Source organism: Podarcis cretensis, assembly GCF_951804945.1.
Source record: "Podarcis cretensis genome assembly, chromosome: 6".
Lineage (NCBI taxonomy): Eukaryota > Metazoa > Chordata > Lepidosauria > Squamata > Lacertidae > Podarcis > Podarcis cretensis.
The window spans coordinates 67,502,131-67,520,487 of NC_137175.1; the positions used below are offsets into that span (position 1 = coordinate 67,502,131).

Here is an 18,357-nt window from a genome sequence, read left to right on the forward strand (position 1 = left end):
GTGGGTAAAAGCCTCAGCGCCTAGGGCTTGCCGATCGAAAGGTCGGCGGTTCGAATCCCCGCGGCGGGGTGCGCTCCCGCTGCTCGGTCCCAGCGCCTGCCAACCTAGCAGTTCGAAAGCACCCCCGGGTGCAAGTAGATAAATAGAGACCGCTTACTGGCGGGAAGGTAAACGGCGTTTCCGTGTGCTGCGCTGGCTCGCCAGATGCAGCTTTGTCATGCTGGCCACGTGACCCAGAAGTGTCTCCGGACAGCGCTGGCCCCCGGCCTCTTGAGTGAGATGGGCGCACCAACCCCAGAGTCTGTCAAGACTGGCCCGTACGGACAGGGGTACCTTTACCTTTACCTTTTAACTGGCATGCACAAATACTAGTTTTGTTACAAATCTTACAGTCCAATTAATGTGCAAGTTTCACCAGAGCAGAAAGAGGGCACTAGAGTCCTCTGTGAACATCTGTGCAGTTTCTAATGTCTTTGCAACTGCCAGGAGAACACATAAAAGCAAACATTATTTTACTCTCTTTTTTGTACTGTATTGCTTCTGCCTTAAGGATACTTAGCACAAGACCAATTCCTTCCTTTTCAGAAATGACATAAATTAGCTCAGCATATTTTAGCAGATGAACGTGTGTCCATTTTAATGCAACAAGTTACCCCCATGTAGAAAGCATTTCCTTATGTGACATAGAAGCAAACTGGGAGCAGATTAAAAGATCTGTTGATCCATTTTGAGGGAGAATTGAATTCTTTTCTTGGAATGCTTTTTGGGAGACTGAAGCATTCCTTATGTTTATCCAATGCAGTTTATAGTGTAAGCTCAGATGGTGATCCCTGTGATCTCTTGTTAACCTGTAGAATTTGCAACTCCATCCACATGTAGTATGAGCTAAAAGTAAAAGGAGATTCGAAGCCATAAATTCTTGCCACCATAAGACATTCTGGGGATGGGACATGGATGCGAGTAACAACCTGATATTCCATGTCTTCACAGCAATGTAAAAGCAATTAATCCTTCAAGGAGAACTGTGTGAGTAAATAGACAGTTCATTTAACTTGCTGGTTTTTAAAAACTATCCCTCTTTTATTAGGAGGGAACTTAAAATGCAGGGTTAAATGCCATATTGAGTGCACTTGAAACTATGGCTTAAACATACAGAAAACAAAGCTCAATTAACTACTGTGTTTTCTTTTACGTAATATTTAATTCTTTTTCCATATAGAAAATTACATATGTTGCTTGACAAATAACTTTTTATATAGACTAGAAATGGTTTCTATTCTTCTAAATTTGTATATTTTATCAGTGCTGTAAAATTTGCCATGTTCTCATACTGCTGACTGTGGTGAGTTGGGGAACAATACCTCAGCTTGGTGTTTGGGAATGGACAAGGCAAACAGCAGAGGTGGATTTAGGGCTGTGTGACTGGTTCTGCTGCATTGGGTGCTGAGCCTAGGGGATGCCACAGAACACTGCAACTACCTGTAGTAAATTGAGCAGAATGGAAGACGAGAGGCAGGGGTGCCAAATTTTGGCCTCGCAAAGGGTGCCACAGAAATTTCAAAAACCAAAGTCTGCCTCTGCAGACAGGATATCCTTTGTAGAAAATATTCAGGGCTGTAGTTTGAAATACACTTTGTGGTACTAGAAGGAGAAGGGTAAGATACTTTCAGCATCATATTTGCAATTTGCAGCTTTACAGGCAAATTGCTGGGTGATTGATGGTTGAAAGGCAGTTGTCCTAGTGGCCCCAGGCAAGGGCTAGGCAAGGATGCAAAACCAAATAACAGACCAGGAGACAGAAATAGGTTGAAACTGGCCACACCTTCATTAACTGCACTGGAGACAGATTGTTATGCTAGTGGTGTTTCATTCTGACTCAGTGGGAGAATTTTTGAATCCGTAGATCTGAACAGTGTTTCCTGTTCCATGCAAGATCCATAACTGCTTTCAAACCGCTTTTGTGATATCTAAGAACACTCTTGCTGCCCTTAAAGCTGAGAATACATGTCTTCTATAATATATGGCAGGGGTTTGCTATGGAAAACTGCATACAGATCATTGCTTTCGCATTTGAGCTGATTCTGAGGCTAACAAAATATAACAGCTTAGAAGCATGTTGGACTCCTTCACTTTCTCAGGAAGCAACAGACAGCTCAAGGTTACCTGCAAGGTCTGAATACCGTATATAGTTCTGCCTGAAACTGGTTCAGCTCACTGCTGTCGAATTGAGTTTCCAAGCTTCCAGTCTAAAATGAAGTTAACAATGAAATATTGAATATGTTCCCTGAGGTCACCATGGCGAACTAGAGATGAACTTCTGTACCAGACAAATCTTCAAGACTGCAGGAGACTGAAGAATTATGCTGACAGAATTGTATTTGAGGATTCAAAGTGCAAAAATGAGGCCTGTGTCCCAAATCCCAAAGAGAAATTGGGCTATAGTGGCAGAAGGAGTCTCAACAAGGAAACGTTAAGCCTTTACATAAATGGTAGGATTTTGTAGTCTCCTCTCAGCACTGTAAAACATATGCAAGGTTGGGGTTGCCAGAGATTCCAAGACAGCTGCTTTTCCCCTAGACACATTTGTGGTTTCTTTTATTATTAGGTACTTAATCTAAGCAGCTTGCCTCACTCTGAATAATGGTCCAGATGTTAGCATCTTCCTTCCAAATAGCAACTAGAACTTTTCGTCTCCAGAGATGGTCCAAATAGTATTTTGTTCTGGAACTAGGCACTCCTTTTTATGCTTTGCCCATTTTTTTCTATTGAAATGAGCGTCTCCTTGGCAGTTTTTGAAATATGATTGTGTGCAAGAGCACTTCTAAAGCTTGGCTCCTAATTTGTGCGGTTTCTGTATTCTTGTTCTGACTTAGATGGATCTTGCTAATATATCCCCCATGAATGATTTGGTTTGGCACTGTAAAGTGGGAGTCCCTCAATGGATTATTATCATGAACTTGATAATATTTCTGGGCTCTTATCACTCCTCTTATCACAAGGTCATTTTATTTTATGTAAATGCATGCCTAAATTTACATGTGATTAATTAGCAAGGGGGTGGGGACCCCCCTTTTTGTATATCTGGCATTGTATATGTTATAATTTGTTATCCTTGGATTATACTTGCAGGTCTAGGCCCTCCATACAGCCACTTGCTGCGGTTGTTCCCCCATTTTGGGACTGAAAATATTTGCAACGGAGCATCTCTGAAGTGTTCAGCACCTCTGCAAACCACTTGGATTGACTACAAAGTTTGCAAGTAAAAAATGTTTTTTATTTTACTCTCTGTAAATAGTCACGGGGACTGTTGCCTTGTTAATCTTTTAAATGAATTACTTATGCATTTAGCTCTTTAGGAGCATTTGCTGTATTCTACGTACATAATTACATATGTACATACGTACATACAGTTTCAGTTAAAGAAAATTGGCTTACCAGTATTTGCCCATTTTAATCCCTCCTAAGGCCCATAGGAGCCAAACAGGCAGAGGTTGTGTTTTCTCTCAGGAGCGCTTAGCTGGCTGTCACACCCAGGCACAAAAAGATGCTCCACAGTTTCTGGAGGAAAACCTGAATTGACTTGAGCTCCAGTTCCACTGACATATTAAGGCTGCAATCCTAAATACACTTATTAGGCAGTAAGCCGCAATGAAGTAAATATGCTGAGGATTGCACTGTGAGTGGGTATAAAGCAAGAACAAACAAAGGGCAGAGCTCTTAAAACAAAATATCCAAGGGCATAACCTGCCAAGGCTTTTGAAGAGGAAAATGGGTATGGGTGAGTGTAAAGCAGCAACTTTCCCAGGGTCCAAGTCAGGCCCAACAAAATGTTTAAAACACAGTTAAAATACTGCTAAAACACAAACGTCTTATAGACGAGCACAAGCAGAGTCAACATTGAAAAACAAAATATTGCAGCAGTAAATGAGTTATCTAAGAGAAGCTTAAAAAGTTGATTTATAAAGAAAGGTCCCAAAATCCTGGAGGGCAGAATTTAACCAAGCCTCTTTAGGGAAGACATTCCAGAGTACAGGCAACATTTCAGAGGCTTTTGTTTTGTGTTTCTGCCAATCTAATATTCTGGCTGGAGGAATCGTTCCCATTTGAACATTCCATTCCCTCCATGCTTATGCCATATACATCACAGGTACCCTGTTCCATTGAAGTGAATGAAATGGAATGGAATGTATGTGCATGAGAGACAGAGAATGTGGAAGAGGGAGGAGTAGAGGGAGAAAATATGGCAATGGTACATTGTATGAGGATTGGCGCCCCTGCATCCACCCCCCTACTGGCAAGAACTGCTGCTTATGTACATATATTAACTTAGTCCAGCTTATATCACAGGGCTGTTGCAAAGATATAAAGTGGGAAGGGAGGATAATGTACGCAGTCTCAAATTCCTGGAAGAAAAAGTAATATACAAATAAAAAGGTAAAGGTAAAGGTACCCCTGCCCGTACGGGCCAGTCTTGACAGACTCTGGGGTTGTGCGCCCATCTCACTTAAGAGGCCAGGGGCCAGCGCTGTCCGGAGACACTTCCAGGTCACGTGGCCAGCGTGACATCGCTGCTCTGGCGAGCCAGAGCCGCACACGGAAACGCCGTTTACCTTCCCGCTGGTAAGCGGTCCCTATTTATCTACTTGCACCCGGAGGTGCTTTCGAACTGCTAGGTTGGCAGGCGCTGGGACCGAGCAGCGGGAGCGCACCCCGCCGCAGGGATTCGAACCGCCGACCTTTCGATCGGCAAGCCCTAGGCGCTGAGGCTTTAACCCACAGCGCCTATTCAACCACAAATACAGATGATGTAAAGAAAAAATAAGCAAGCAGAAAGCCAGAAAACCAACCCCCACTTGCTTTAACTGTGACAGTTCATAGTCCTGATTTCTTCTGTTCTGGGAGGTACCCCCCCCCCCAATCCTGAATCCCAGCATTTCTTCCTCTGGTTTCTTAGCAACAGTGATTGATTAAACGACCTTAGCAACAGCAGATTCTTAGAAGCTTGCCTCCACGTTTTGCTTTCTAGATGCCTCCATGTTTAGATTTCTTGCTGACTTCCTTTTTACAAAATGAGAACCAAGAGTCTGGGTCCACCGCTGGCTTGGGCATGGTCTATGAACTCCTTATGCTCACTTGTTGGCATCCCTGTGATTGAAAAAGACTAGAGTCATTTTCAAGTTTGTTAAAGAGGCTGCAGCTATGCATGCAATTTATAAAATTGGTATAATAGCTGGTAAACCAATTCTAATGTAAGTTGTGGCTGTCACCTCATTTAGATTCTGTTCCTCTTGGCTTCAAATGTTGGCAGATTTTATGAGCCGTGGACATAAAATACCCCTAATGCGTTAGTTCTAGAATTAATTTAGCCAGCATGTGTACTGCAGGAAATCTTCTTACTGGTTTTGCCAGAACAAAAGTTTTGTTGTGTCTTCTAATGATATTTTACTGTGTTGGGGCTGACTTAGAAAGCCTTGGGATAAATTATGACACTGGAATACCATAGGAGGGCTGTAAAAGAAATGAACATTTGCTTATAAATTATTGTTTTTGGAGAGTGCACATGAAAAATACATACTTGGTGAAAGGCTGTTTTACTGCCTCCCAGAAATTGTGTGAATTATGGACAAATATAATATACAACAGCAGTAGCCAGCGTGAAATCCTACCATGCTTGCTTCTTAACCACCATGCTCATTCGTTTGTGAACAAATACAGCCAACAATACAGATGTGATAAGGATTGCTGAAACTCCAAATTGCTTGTAGCTAACAAGAGTTGCTTACTGGGGGAGGGGGTCATCCCAGCAGGGTGACCATTATGTGATGTCTGGGTGTGTGCATTGATTGGAAAATAAGATTCTTGTTTGGGATGTAAACTGGGGAGAGAAAAGACCATGGTTGGAATTGACTAAAGTGTTGGATTGAACCAAAATCACCACTATCTGCAGAATAAACGCAGGGAGTCCAGTGGCTTAAAAAGCACGTCACACCATTACTTTGCAGCATGGTTGCTGCTTGAAAAGAGAAAGGTCTGGGGGTTGTCCCACATGGGAAGCTATTTGTGTGTAGTGACTATTCATAGTTTTCTGACGTTATTGGGACTAAAAAAAACCCACATTCTAGAGAATATACACAAAATGATACAGGAATACAAAAGAGTGTCAAGAATGACAACAACTTTAAAAGGGTATAAAATGCATGTTATGGTATGTATACACACACATAAACAAACAGATATATATGCACAGACACATTCAATGATAATGATTTACTTTTTTAAAAGAAATATTGCAATAAATAAATGGATTCTTATCCAAATCCCAGAAGGGTATAAAACTGTGTCAAAAAGAAAATAAAAACTGGGGGAAAATTAGTTAAAAGGTTTTATGTGGTTGGTTTTTTTAAAATTAATTCCTTTCTCACTCAGATACTGTTGCTATTGTAAGTAGCAATTCTCTGGGGACAAACAAACCCGGGCTTGTGGTTTCTAAGTGCTTTGTAGAGGTGTTCAAAAAGAAAGTGAGCAATATAAAAACTAGCGTATGTAGGTCTGTGGGTCTTGGTGAAGGACAGGCAACAGTCAACTCTCCATGTAAAAGATGGGGAAATGATGGAGAGAAGAGACCCAGGTGAGATCTGGGAGGAAACGCTGCCACAAGTGAGAAGTCTGCTGAGTACCATCCAAAACATGTAAATTAATTCTGGTGAGCTTATGTGGAATGTCCTGATATGTGCGTTTCAGGGAAGCTTTGACTCAACAGGAAGTGTTAGGCAAGCTACTCTACTGAGGTTTGCAGAGAAATTAGGCCTTTCGTTGGGGGAGGATGGTCGTTTTGGTGGTTACTGTGGAGGGCTGGGTATCTTTTATTAAACTGTTACAAATTAACTTCTCCTGAGAAGGGCTTAATTAGATCAGGTGTGGAAAGCAGGAAAGAATTGGGCAAGTAATGGATTGTGGGTCTAAACCACAGAGCCTAGGGCTTGCCGATCAGAAGGCCGGTGGTTCGAATCCCTGCGATGGGGTGAGCTCCCATTGCTCGGTTCCTGCTCCTGCCCACCTAGCAGTTTGAAAGCACGTCAAAGTGCAAGTAGATAAATAGGTTCTACTCCGGCAGGAAGGTAAACGGCATTTCTGTGTGCTGCTCTGGTTCACCAGAAGCAGATTAGTCATGCTGGCCGCATGACCCAGAAGCTGTCTGCAGAACAAACACCGGCTCCCTTGGCCTATAGAGCAAGATGAGCACACAACCCCAGAGTCATCCACGACTGGACCTAATGGTCAGGTGTACCTTTACCTTTACCTTTAAGGTATCACGTGTAGAGGGAAGCTTGGCATGAGTGGGGAGGGTGAGTTATGTGATGTACCCATTTAGAGGCCTCATAGAACTAACATAATCAGATTTTCAGTGCTATGCTGAGTGCTGTTTGATATCTGCATGGTTCCATAAATGTGTGGTATCCCACCCTACTCTGTTTCTGCTTTTCATCTGTATTCAGATGTTGTGGTTGGTGTGCTAGACAGGTGCCTGACAGTGGTAAATGACAGGATGAAAGCCAATAACTTGAAGTTTATTTCCCAACAAGCTGTGTGTGGGTGATTCCTCTATCTGGATAAGTGGGGTTCAGCCAGTTTTGGAGGGGGAAGAATCAGTTTCAGAGTGTGGCAGCACCGATGTATCAACTTATTTTGTTATCTATATAGGTATATTTAATATAAGCTGAATCCAGGGGTTCAGTGTTTGGCACAGTTTAACTCCCCAAACCTTTATTAAGCAGATGGTTATAAAACTCCTATATAGAAGCTAAAAACAGTGAGCCTGGATAAGAGGGTGGGAACTAAAATGTAGAGAGGAGCCTTTGACAAGTCAGGGCTGAAAGCCTGAAGAAAAGTGCCGCAGCTGTGAACTAAGATGGGCCAAGGGCGTATCAACTCCAGAGAGTCCTTGAAAGCGAAGAGGGAGTCTCAAACTGTCAAAGCTAAATCTGATCAGGAAGGCTACACTCCTGCTCTGTCATGTGAGGAGAGAAATCCCATGTGGCAAATTCCAGCGGGGAAACCACAAAACCCAAAATGCGGAATTTCAATCTCACTTTAGTTGTTGAGGAGAAAAACGTATTCTCCTTTGAGTCCAACTTTCTTTCATTACCTCTTGGGAGCCAAAAGACCCAGAGAGGAAGGAAAGGGAAAACAAGTCTTCCGTGTGGCAGTTGTCACCACATGACAAGCTATTTGAGTGCAGCAGTATATTACCATTCAAATCAGGCAGCTTTCTCCATTATGCTGCAGGCCACCTTCCTTTCTGCTAAAGTCTGAAACGGGGACAGAGGCAGACAACTAGGAAAGACCTTAGTTCAGTTGTAGTGTCCATTCAGACACTCACAGGCTCAGTATTGCTGGTTAAAGAAAGATCAAGACTTTACCAACCAAAGAAAGAAAATCTGATTAGTTGGACTAGTGGTCTCAGTATATGGCAGCATCATACATTTGTTTATAAATATTAGTTTTGGAGAATTATAGGTGGCTTGAGAGAAGTACCACATCTTCTCTCTTTGTAGACTCCACATTTGCCTCTGCATGTTTTGAAACAAATTTCCCAAAACTTGCAAACCCCATTCACCAGAGGCAAAAGCAAAATTCATTTGCACATCACAAGCAGGCAGTCCTTTTTTCAAGCTGCCTTCTGCTCAAAGAAAAAAGAAGAAACTATTTTCTGTCTTTGGACTTAGTTGAGTCACAACAGCGCCTACAAACAGCTTTTTTCTTCTGTCACCAGCACGAGTGAAGAGCCTTCTAGAAATGCACAGAGAGACTAACGCCTGATTTTCATGCTCCTCTTCTTACTGGTAGTTTCCTTTTGCTCTGGTTACATGAATTCATCCATTGTGCTCTTTTCATTAAGATGAAAGTAGAAATTATATAGCACCAAGGCATGAAATCACAGAATCCAGATGTTCAATCATGGATGGGGTGCTGGTTCTATGAAAGGAGTTTGGGAAAGCCATTACAAACTAAGTTTCAAAACACCATTCAGTTGCTTCTACAGTATAAAGAAGGGACGCGGGTGGCGCTGTGGTCTAAATCACTGAGCCTCTTGGGCTTGCCGATTAGAAGGTCAGCGGTTCGAATCCTTGTGACGGGGAGAGCTCCTGTTGCTTGGTCCCTGCTCCTGCCAACCTAGCAGTTTGAAAGCATGCCAAAAAGTGCAAGTAGATAAATAAGTACTGCTTCGGCAGGAAGGTAAATGGCATTTCCATGCACTGCTCTGGTTTCGGTGTTCCGTTGCTCCGGAAGTGGCTTAGTCATGCTGGCCACATGACCCGGAAAAACTGTCTGCGGACAAACGCCAGCTCCCTTGGCCTGTAAAGCGAGATGAGCGCTGCAACCCCAGAGTCATCTGCAACTGGACTTAACGGTCAGGGGTCCTTTACAATATAAAGTGAGTGTTCAACTCACTCTCTGGGCCAAAGATTTAATCTCTCCTTGTTGCACAGCTTGGCACCTTGTGGCGGTGTCCTGCTTCTTCCATTCTTCCAGCCCCAAGCCTTACATGGTTGGCAGCAGACTACATGGAATTAGCTGAAACTTATCCTTGTAGATATTGTGGAAAATCACCAGTGCTGATCAGAAGGTGAGTGTTTCAGAGCAAAAGCTCAGAACAGAACAATAGAAGACTGTGGAATGACAAAGCTTTTACAGTTACTCCCGTGGAATAGTAAAATTAATAAAACAGCAATGAGGCATTAAAATAAAAGAAACATTACCAATCTAGGCAAATGATCAGAGTTCAAAGCCATGATCTGGTTCATTTATATACTACATTGTGCACAAATACATAGTGCTCAAAGCAGTTCACACAAGACAATTTAAGTGAAATAGAACCAAAAATATAGATGAATATAATATGCTGTCATATGCCATCGATATTCCAACAGCTACAATTTATTTGAAACATATGAAAAGTTTACTTGAGGATGAAACATACCAACAAGACACTTGCCAGTATCCAGCATCAATAATATCAACATTATACCTCAATGACAGACTAGCCATCAAGGAGCAAAGGGTAAAATTAACAGAATCGAACTACCTTTAGCAGCCTCTAACTGCTACTTATCCTCATTTAAATCAGCTGGATAATAACAATGCACAGAGTTTGTGCTTGCAATATCCACATACGTTTAAGCTACAGTTCTGCACAATCTCTGCTGTGGAAATCTGACCCAATGCCTCGTGGTGTTGCTTAAGCTAACAAGGTGGCATGCATTTTCCCTTCAAAGAGCATCTCCAATGAGACCTTTAGTCAAAGCCACAGAACGCCCTGGGACTTGGAAGTGCCTACAAATGAAGCTGCTGTCCGGATTCAGAATGAATTAGCTGCTGTATTTCAGCAATGCCCTTATTCCCTTTTTTGTTGATGCAAATGAGGCTCCTCTGCAGTGTCTCTGGGGCTCCCGGTGAAGGATGCGACATGCTGTGCGCAGCCTTTGCTCAGTTAACCAAGGCTGAAAGGAAGCAAACTGCAGGAGACTTCAAAGTGAAACTTTTTTCCACTGAGCGGTGCCTTCTTAATTGAATGCAAGTAGTTAGTCATGAGTTAATGAAAACTTTTGAGAATCTGCCTGATTGGCATGCTCCCTAAAGGTGCTAATTACACACATTCCTAATTGAAAGGACATCTGCTGCATCCTTTTAAGGCTCTTTGAAAATGTCTAAGGGCATATCTAAACTACAGGCTTAGGCTGTGGATACAGACCTGCATCCACTGGTTTGCGAAGCCACGTGTACAATATGTTAGTCGCAATCCATGCATTTATCCTGTTGTTTCTTATAAAATACTGCATTTTGATGCATTTCCCCCCACAAACCAGCTTCGACCCAAGTTGAGAAAAAGAACAACCTAGCTGCATTTTTAGTCAATAATGTGTGAACAGCCTCGTTTTAGTTTTATAGCAGTGCAACTGTTGTGGCTTCTTCCTGCCCTTCACAAAACAAAACAAAACAAAACAAAACAAAACAAAACAAAACAAAACAAAACAAAACAAAACAAAACAAAACAAAACAAAACAAAACAACCCCAGCCAACATCCTGGGGATTATAGTTTGACAAGGATGCTTAGAATTATGAGTTTCAACATGGCAATTCCCAGTAGAGAGGGGATGACTTTTAAATCAGTGTACGCCTGCAGAAAAAATACAACTGGATGCAAAAATGAAGCTAGGAAGTTGTGCAATGAGGTAGTGGGGGAAATGGTGACAATGCAACAAAGATATGCAGCCAGTATACCTGGTGAAACTTTGGTTGCCTCATGTGGCTAGATCACATGATCCCTGGCAATGTTATTTGTTTATTGAACCAGTTTCTAGTCCAGAGTCTCTCGGGTCCCAGAAACTGCATATGGCCTCTCTTCTGGCCCTTAGAGGCCTCCCCTGGTCATACATCCCTCGCTGGCCCTGCCTTGCACCCCAAGTAATTTCCCTGCCCACAATATGCCCTTCAACTCTGATAGAGCTTCTCATTTGGATGGAAGACATAGAGGGCTGTGTGCAGAAACTGGCCTACTGTGCAAAGGTTGTTCTGCTCATATTTGCCTCTGGGCCCCACTGACCACTGTCATGTGACCCTCAGAAATGTAGAAAGCAAAGATCACAAAATCACAAAATTAAGATAGAATAAAGTACGGTACATCCTGTCAATATCCCAATAAAATTCCAGAATCAGTACACTGAAGCAAAACACAGAGTAATTCAATAGAAAAATCAACAGTCAGGAAATGCCCAAATTAACAAATGTATTTTTAATAGGCATCTAAAACATGTCTCAGTTGATGCTTATTGGATTGCACAGGGGAACGTGTTGCAGAGGGCTGATGCAGCTGTGGAAAAGGCCCACTTTTTAGACTAGATGGTAGTCTGCCAGCCACAGCAGACTCAAAGCAGAAGCCCAGCCCACCTACTTAATTTTCTGAGTCACAAAGAAACTAGATGACCTGATACTTGCAACTCCATCATCCCCTGCTGGCAGCAGTAAGGAAAATCTGCAGCCAATCAGCCCTAGAGGAATCAAGTGACTGGAAAAACCAACAGCCCCAGCTCTACTATGAGCCCAGGTGAGCCCCTGGACTCGGGTGGCAGATCAGGAATGGCAGCAGAGCCATCCATCCACCTGTTAGCTATCTGCAACCTACAGCCAGTCATCTGCACACTTGTCCATTGCTTCTGCCAATGTGCCTTTGCCTACCAATGTCAACAGGCTACTTCCCAAAAAATAAAGCAGGAATATGGGTATGCCTACTGATTGACCCATTTCCTCCCCTACAAGAAGTAGCCTTGGAACCCATACACTGGATTGTTTTGAGTGGTGCCATTTGTGTCTGATCCTGACAAGCCCTGACACCCACCCACTGCTAAAAATATTGCTGCAGATGGTCGCTTGGTCAGCCAGCTTGGCCTTGTCTGTGCATTAAATAATAATAATGGTAGAGTTTGAATTTGACATTAGCATTCTTTCTCTTTGCTGTAAGCTTTGTGTGTGCAATGGTGTTTGCCCTGGGTAGATAAAAAAAAAAAAAAAAGCTCTGAGCAATGGAAATGAAAACAGCATTCTGTAAAGCAAATAAAAATAAAGCAGCCACATTACAGGAATGTAAATGTCACTGAAGTCACTCATGGGCCCCATGAGTCAGCTCTGAAGATTCACAGGTCTGGGCTGACACTCCTCAGCCACCGTCTCCTGGGGCTGCATTAAAACAACAACATTGCACCTTAGGATAATGCTTGTCATTTCTGTCTCCATTTGCAAATGTGATTGGACAGAAATGTGTCGGCTTTCCATCTATCAATTCCACCCTGATGCCATTCTGGTTAAATTAGATGTCAGTCTAAAGCCTGTGCAGTTTACCTTTCCAACTGGAACCCAGCTTTTCCTTGCAGAAACTATTGGCGCTGCCAATGTCCTTGTTCTGAAAGGTGGTTTGTTTGTTTGTTTGTTTGTTTGTTTGTTTGTTTTCTTTGTTTTAAATGGGACAGAATTAATGGGACATCAATACAACTTAGCATGTTTTTTCTTTTTAATGGGACATAAATACAACTAAGCATTTTAAAAATATATATAATAAAGAATTGTATGGCTGCCATTTTTTTCTAATGCCTGACTGTGGAATATAGCTTCATTTTCATGCGTTATTCTGAAACTGTTAAAAAGGCTCTTTGTGGCAGAGTTAGAAATAACATTGCTTGGGCTACAGTTAGTCAGGCTGTGTTTTGGGTCAAACCTAATGGCAGAACTATGTTTTCGGACAGTAAGAATCAGTCCCATGCTGACCTTGCTACACCTCCCCCCCCCCACCGTTCCTTCTCTTACACATTCTTTTTTCCTCCCCCACATCAATTTAGCTTGCATTTTTGTCTGAACTGGGTAAATTATGATTTGGGGAAGCATAGGTAATCTACAATCCAGGACCAAAAACCCAGTTCAAACTCAGCCAAAATGTGAAATACCAAAACATGATTTGATGCAATTTCTGAACCAGCACATTGGCTTACTATACCTTTTTGGCTATTAATTACTTTTCTAGTGCATAATACAAAATTTCATAAAGCACAAAGAGAAGTGGAAAGGTGTTTATTGGTAGTGCAGTGGTACCTCGGGAGTTAAATGGAATCCATTCCGGAAGTCTGTTTGACTTCCAAAATGTTTGGAAACCAAGGCACAGCTTCTGATTGGCTGCAGGAAGCTCCTGCATCCAATCGGAAGCCATGGAAGCTACGTCGGACATTCGGGTTCTAAAGAACGTTTGCAAACCGGAACACTCACTTCCGGGTTTGTGGTGTTTGGGAACCAAAACATTCAAGTTGCAAGGCGTTCATCAACCAAGGTGTGACTGCATTCAACTAGAACTATAATCCTATACTCATTTACCAGAGAGTAAGTCCCACTGAAAGCAATGTTGCTTACTTCCAAAGAGACATGCATAGGATTGCACTGTTAAGTGAGAGGAGAGCTACTTAAATCAATGGACTTGTCCGTCTCTGCTAACTGCTGCTAAGAAAATGAAAGTAATCACATAAACAAGCTATAGGGTAGAGTCTTAGATCCAACCCATAACAACTGGGGCAATGTTTAACTCTTTAATTACCCATTGCTGGCTTTGTATCCTGTCTTTCCTGAAAGACTGCTGCTTTGCCACTATACATCTCTGAATTCAGGTTAGAAACACAGAAATAGCTGTGAGCAGTGAGTGTGCAAATGCACCCAAAGCCACACAGACGAGACCAGAAAGGCCTTGAAGAAATTGCCTGAAGCAAAGCTCTGTCCAACAGAATAAGTTAGGCAGTGTTATTTCAGAAAGGATAGTTTTTCAGACACTTAAAGGCAGTGTGTAGGGCTATCTTTGCCTGGGGCTACACACATCTACCCCCACCCCATCCCACTATGGTTTCTGGTCAAATAGGGTCTTAAACAAAATTCTTATTTTATGATTTGTCAGGTATATACAACAGGTGAGGCCTGCAGCAAAATGCTGCAGCGTGTTCAGTGACAAGTTACATTTCCTTCCCAACGGTCAGTCTACAGCCCATGGCTACTTATTGGGCTGCTCTGTTTCGTTTGAATATTTTGCTCTCGTATGCCTTTTAAAAAGACATTTTTGTACTTCTGAAAACCCCAGGGTTTCCCCAGAGCCTGCTGATACCACCTCCTTGTTTCTCAGTGGCCCCGATTTGCCTTAAATGCTGCTGGCATTCACCACCAGTAGAAGGAAACTATGGGCATCAAAATGCCTCACTGTGCTGCTAAAGTAGCCCATGTAATCGAATCACAGAATTGTTGGAAGGGACCGTGAGGGTCATCTAGTCCAACCCCCTGCAGTGCAGGAAACCTTTGCCCAACATGGGGCTGAAACCCACAACCCTGAGATTATGGGTCATGCTCTACCAACTATAGGATCCTACTCAACATTCTCTTGTGTTCAATCACTCATTCAAAAATGTTTATGTCCCTACAGTTGCTCAAAGCAGCTTACAACATAGGCTGGAAAAACATTATATAAAATATACTAAACTCAATGGCTTGGTAGGTTTATTTATTTTTCATTAAATTTATATCCTGCCCTTCCTCCCACAGAAGCCCAGTGAAAAACAAGGAATAAAATAAAAATGTCAGTTTAAAAAAAACACAGTTTAAAAAGCAGTTGCAATACTGATACAGAATGAGAACGATTTCAACTCGGAAGGTTTGTTGAAGGAGGAAGGCCTTCTCTAGGTGCTGAAAATATGACATAGACAGTGCCTGCAACACAGTGGTCCTACCCCCCACAATTTGATCACCTCACATTGATCATGAAGACCCCATGGAAGACTTTTCCTTACTTAGTTCTTTTTTTAAAATAATTTTTTAATTCAAAATTAAAACAAAACATATTATCCAGAAACATATCATCCTTATTCCCCCCCCCATTTTTCCTCCCTCCCCCCCACAGACCCCCCCTGACTTCCCTCAGTTCCAGTCTTTGATTTCTCTAAAAGTGCTGTTTTCTGCATGTTACACAGTTGTATAGATCCTCAAACTATTTAGCTGATTATTATCAATAAAAAGTTTGTGAATGTTTATTCAAAGCCAGCCAAGGAGTCCAGTTCGCTTTGTTGCATCTTCAAATACTTTGTAAAGGGTTCCCATTCATCTTTAAAGTCATAGTTATACTTGTCCTTGGCCCGTAGCTTGTATGTCAGTTTTGCCAGTTCTGCATAGTCCATCAATTTTTCTTGCCATGATTCTTTAGTTGGGGTTTCTTCAGTCTTCCATCCTTTTGCTATTAAAACTCTTGCGGCCGTTGTCACATACATGAAGATGTTTTTCAGCATTTTAGGCAGATCTTTCCCTACAATCCCTAACTAAAATGCTTCAGGTTTTTTAACAAATGTTAAATGGAACATTTTCTTCAATTCGTTGTATATCATTTCCCAAATTTTTTTAATTACCTTACAATCCCACCACCTTATTTACCGTATTTTTCGCTCTATAGGGCGCACCTGACCATAGGGCGCACCTAGTTTTCAGAGGGGGAAATCAAGGGAAAAAATATGACACCCCCCCCCCCGCTCTGGGAGCAGCGGGCAGGCTGCACACAGCCTGTGCGCTTCTCCCAGACCTTCTCCCTGCTATTACGGGAGGTGGGGGAATCCCCCCATCTCCCGCAAAAGCCCACAGGAGGGAGAAGGGACTGACTCAGCCAGTCAGTCCCTTCTCCCTCCTTGGGGAAAAGCCCTCAAGAGCGGCACGCTCTTTAAAGGCTGTGCGGCTCTTGAGGGCTTTTCTACGAGGTGGGGGAATTCCCCCACCTCATAGAAAAGCCCTCAGAAGCCGCACAGCCTTTAAAGAGCGCACGGCTTCCGTGTGCTTTTGCGGGAGGTGGGGGAATTCCCCCATCTCCCGCAAAAGCCCACAGGAGCCGCACACCCAGGTCCAGGAGCAGCGCGAAGGTATCGCACGCCTTCCCGCTGTCCCCCGAGCCTGTGGGGCTGGCGATGGGGGGAAGCGCTGCTTTCCCCCACCGCCAGTCTCAGAGACCAGACTCTCCTGGCTTCAGCAAAAGCAACGCGAAGCCTCCGGAGCGCAGGTTGCGGAGGCTTCACGTTGCTATCGCTGAAGCCAGGGAGCCTGCATTTGCTCCATAGGACGCACACACATTTCCCCTTCATCTTTGGAGGGGAAAAAGTGTGTCCTATAGAGCGAAAAATATGGTAGTTCTTAACATTTCTCTTCTAACTTTTATCCAAGGAGCATGAAGGGGTGCTCAACCAGGCCTTGGACTGATTAATATTCTACAGCCTTTTACATGTGTCTTCGGGAAGGGGGAAGTTATTGTTTTGATGTTCTATTTTACTTATTTACTTGTTTTTATCCTAATTTAACCGCTCTGCGTTCCTATGATGAAGGGCAGTCTAATAAATCAATAAAATCCTAAAGTGATCATTCCAGGGTGACCCAGTAAGTTTCATGGTTGAATGGAACTTGAATCTTGCCCCCCCCCCCCCGGTCCTAGTACAACACTCTGCTACACTCACTCACGCAATCAAATCTTTATTACGGTCATAGACCAGCATAAGGGGGGGGGGACAATCATTTAAAATCTGCAAAACATTTTGAAAAACTAAAATTATTAAAACAGAAGGTATATATGAAAGACTATAAGAATCCAAAAGAGGCTAAATGAATCTAAAAGAAGGGTTAGGAGCATTAAACGGATGTGGAAGAGCATAAAAGGTTAGTATATAAAAGGCTATGGCTATCAATTTACAGAGCACTCCAATATGAGTGTTCATTAAATCTAGTTTGTGGCACAGGTCATCATCCGACGAATTTTGAACGCTGCTATGCAGAACCTGGCAACATTGTATCTTGTAGCAGGGTTGGTATATGAAAGCAGCAGGGGGGTATAGAATTGTCCTGTGCGCCCTGGGTACTTATGGAGTAATGGGGAGATGAGGCCAATACAAATGTCTCTATAATATAGGCACTGGAGAAGCACATGCTCTATTGTTTCTATTTGTCCAGAATCACAGGGGCATTGTCTCTCTGAGTAAGCAATCTTCCCAAATCGACCTTCAATGACAGCCGAGGGGAGGGTGTGACATCGTGCCAGGGTAAAGGCCCTCCGATGCTTAAGGACTTTGAGATTAGTTAGATATGTCATAGGGGAGCCAGAGTACCTGATGGATTCATTGGCAATAAAAGTTGGGGTCCACTCTGCTACACAATTATTATTGTTGTTGTTGTTGTTGTTGTTGTTGTTGTTGTTGTTGCACTTTATGGCTCATGGGATGCCCTAGATCACTGAGCACCTTTCAGCACATGTCATCACTTGAAGCAGGAGCCGAGAAGATTCCATGTGTGTACACAGAATAATATGGGTGGAAATGGGTTTTTAAGTACTGAAAGTGGAAGAAGGTACTTGTGCTACATAACTATCTCCCTTTCCTAAAAAAAAAAATCAGACACAGGCACAATCTCTCTCTACATGAGGTTGAGCACTCCTGTTTCATGCAGGATTTGCCTTTCATTTTCTTAGCATGGCTTACGTTTCTGCGGCTGCCATGCTTCTCCTAATGCTATTTAAAATAATAATTTGGAAGCTACTTTTTTTTAACAATTCTAATTATCTAAAAGTTCATCTTGAACTATAAAATGTGTTATTGCCGATGCTGTGCAGAAGCATAAAACATACCATTAGGCATACTGCTGTCACATCTTGATAAGATGAAAACTGGGGAGTTTCAAAAATAACAATAAGAGCTTATTCAGATATGCTTCAGTGCCTTCAGAAAATTACAGACTATTTTAAAACTTACATTTCCAACTTA

At 42.6% G+C, this 18,357-nt stretch overlaps 1 protein-coding gene across 1 annotated transcript in view; it reads left to right on the forward strand.

Annotated features, from left to right (window-relative positions):
* The first annotated feature begins 1,566 nt into the window (after positions 1-1,566).
* ST6GALNAC3 (ST6 N-acetylgalactosaminide alpha-2,6-sialyltransferase 3) overlaps positions 1,567-18,357 on the forward strand; it is a 275,127-nt gene continuing 258,336 nt past the window's right edge. The window contains exons 1-2 of the mRNA XM_079982585.1: positions 1,567-2,489; positions 3,130-3,259. The gene's annotated coding sequence lies outside the window, so the exon portion shown is untranslated. The remainder of the gene's footprint in view (positions 2,490-3,129; positions 3,260-18,357) is intronic.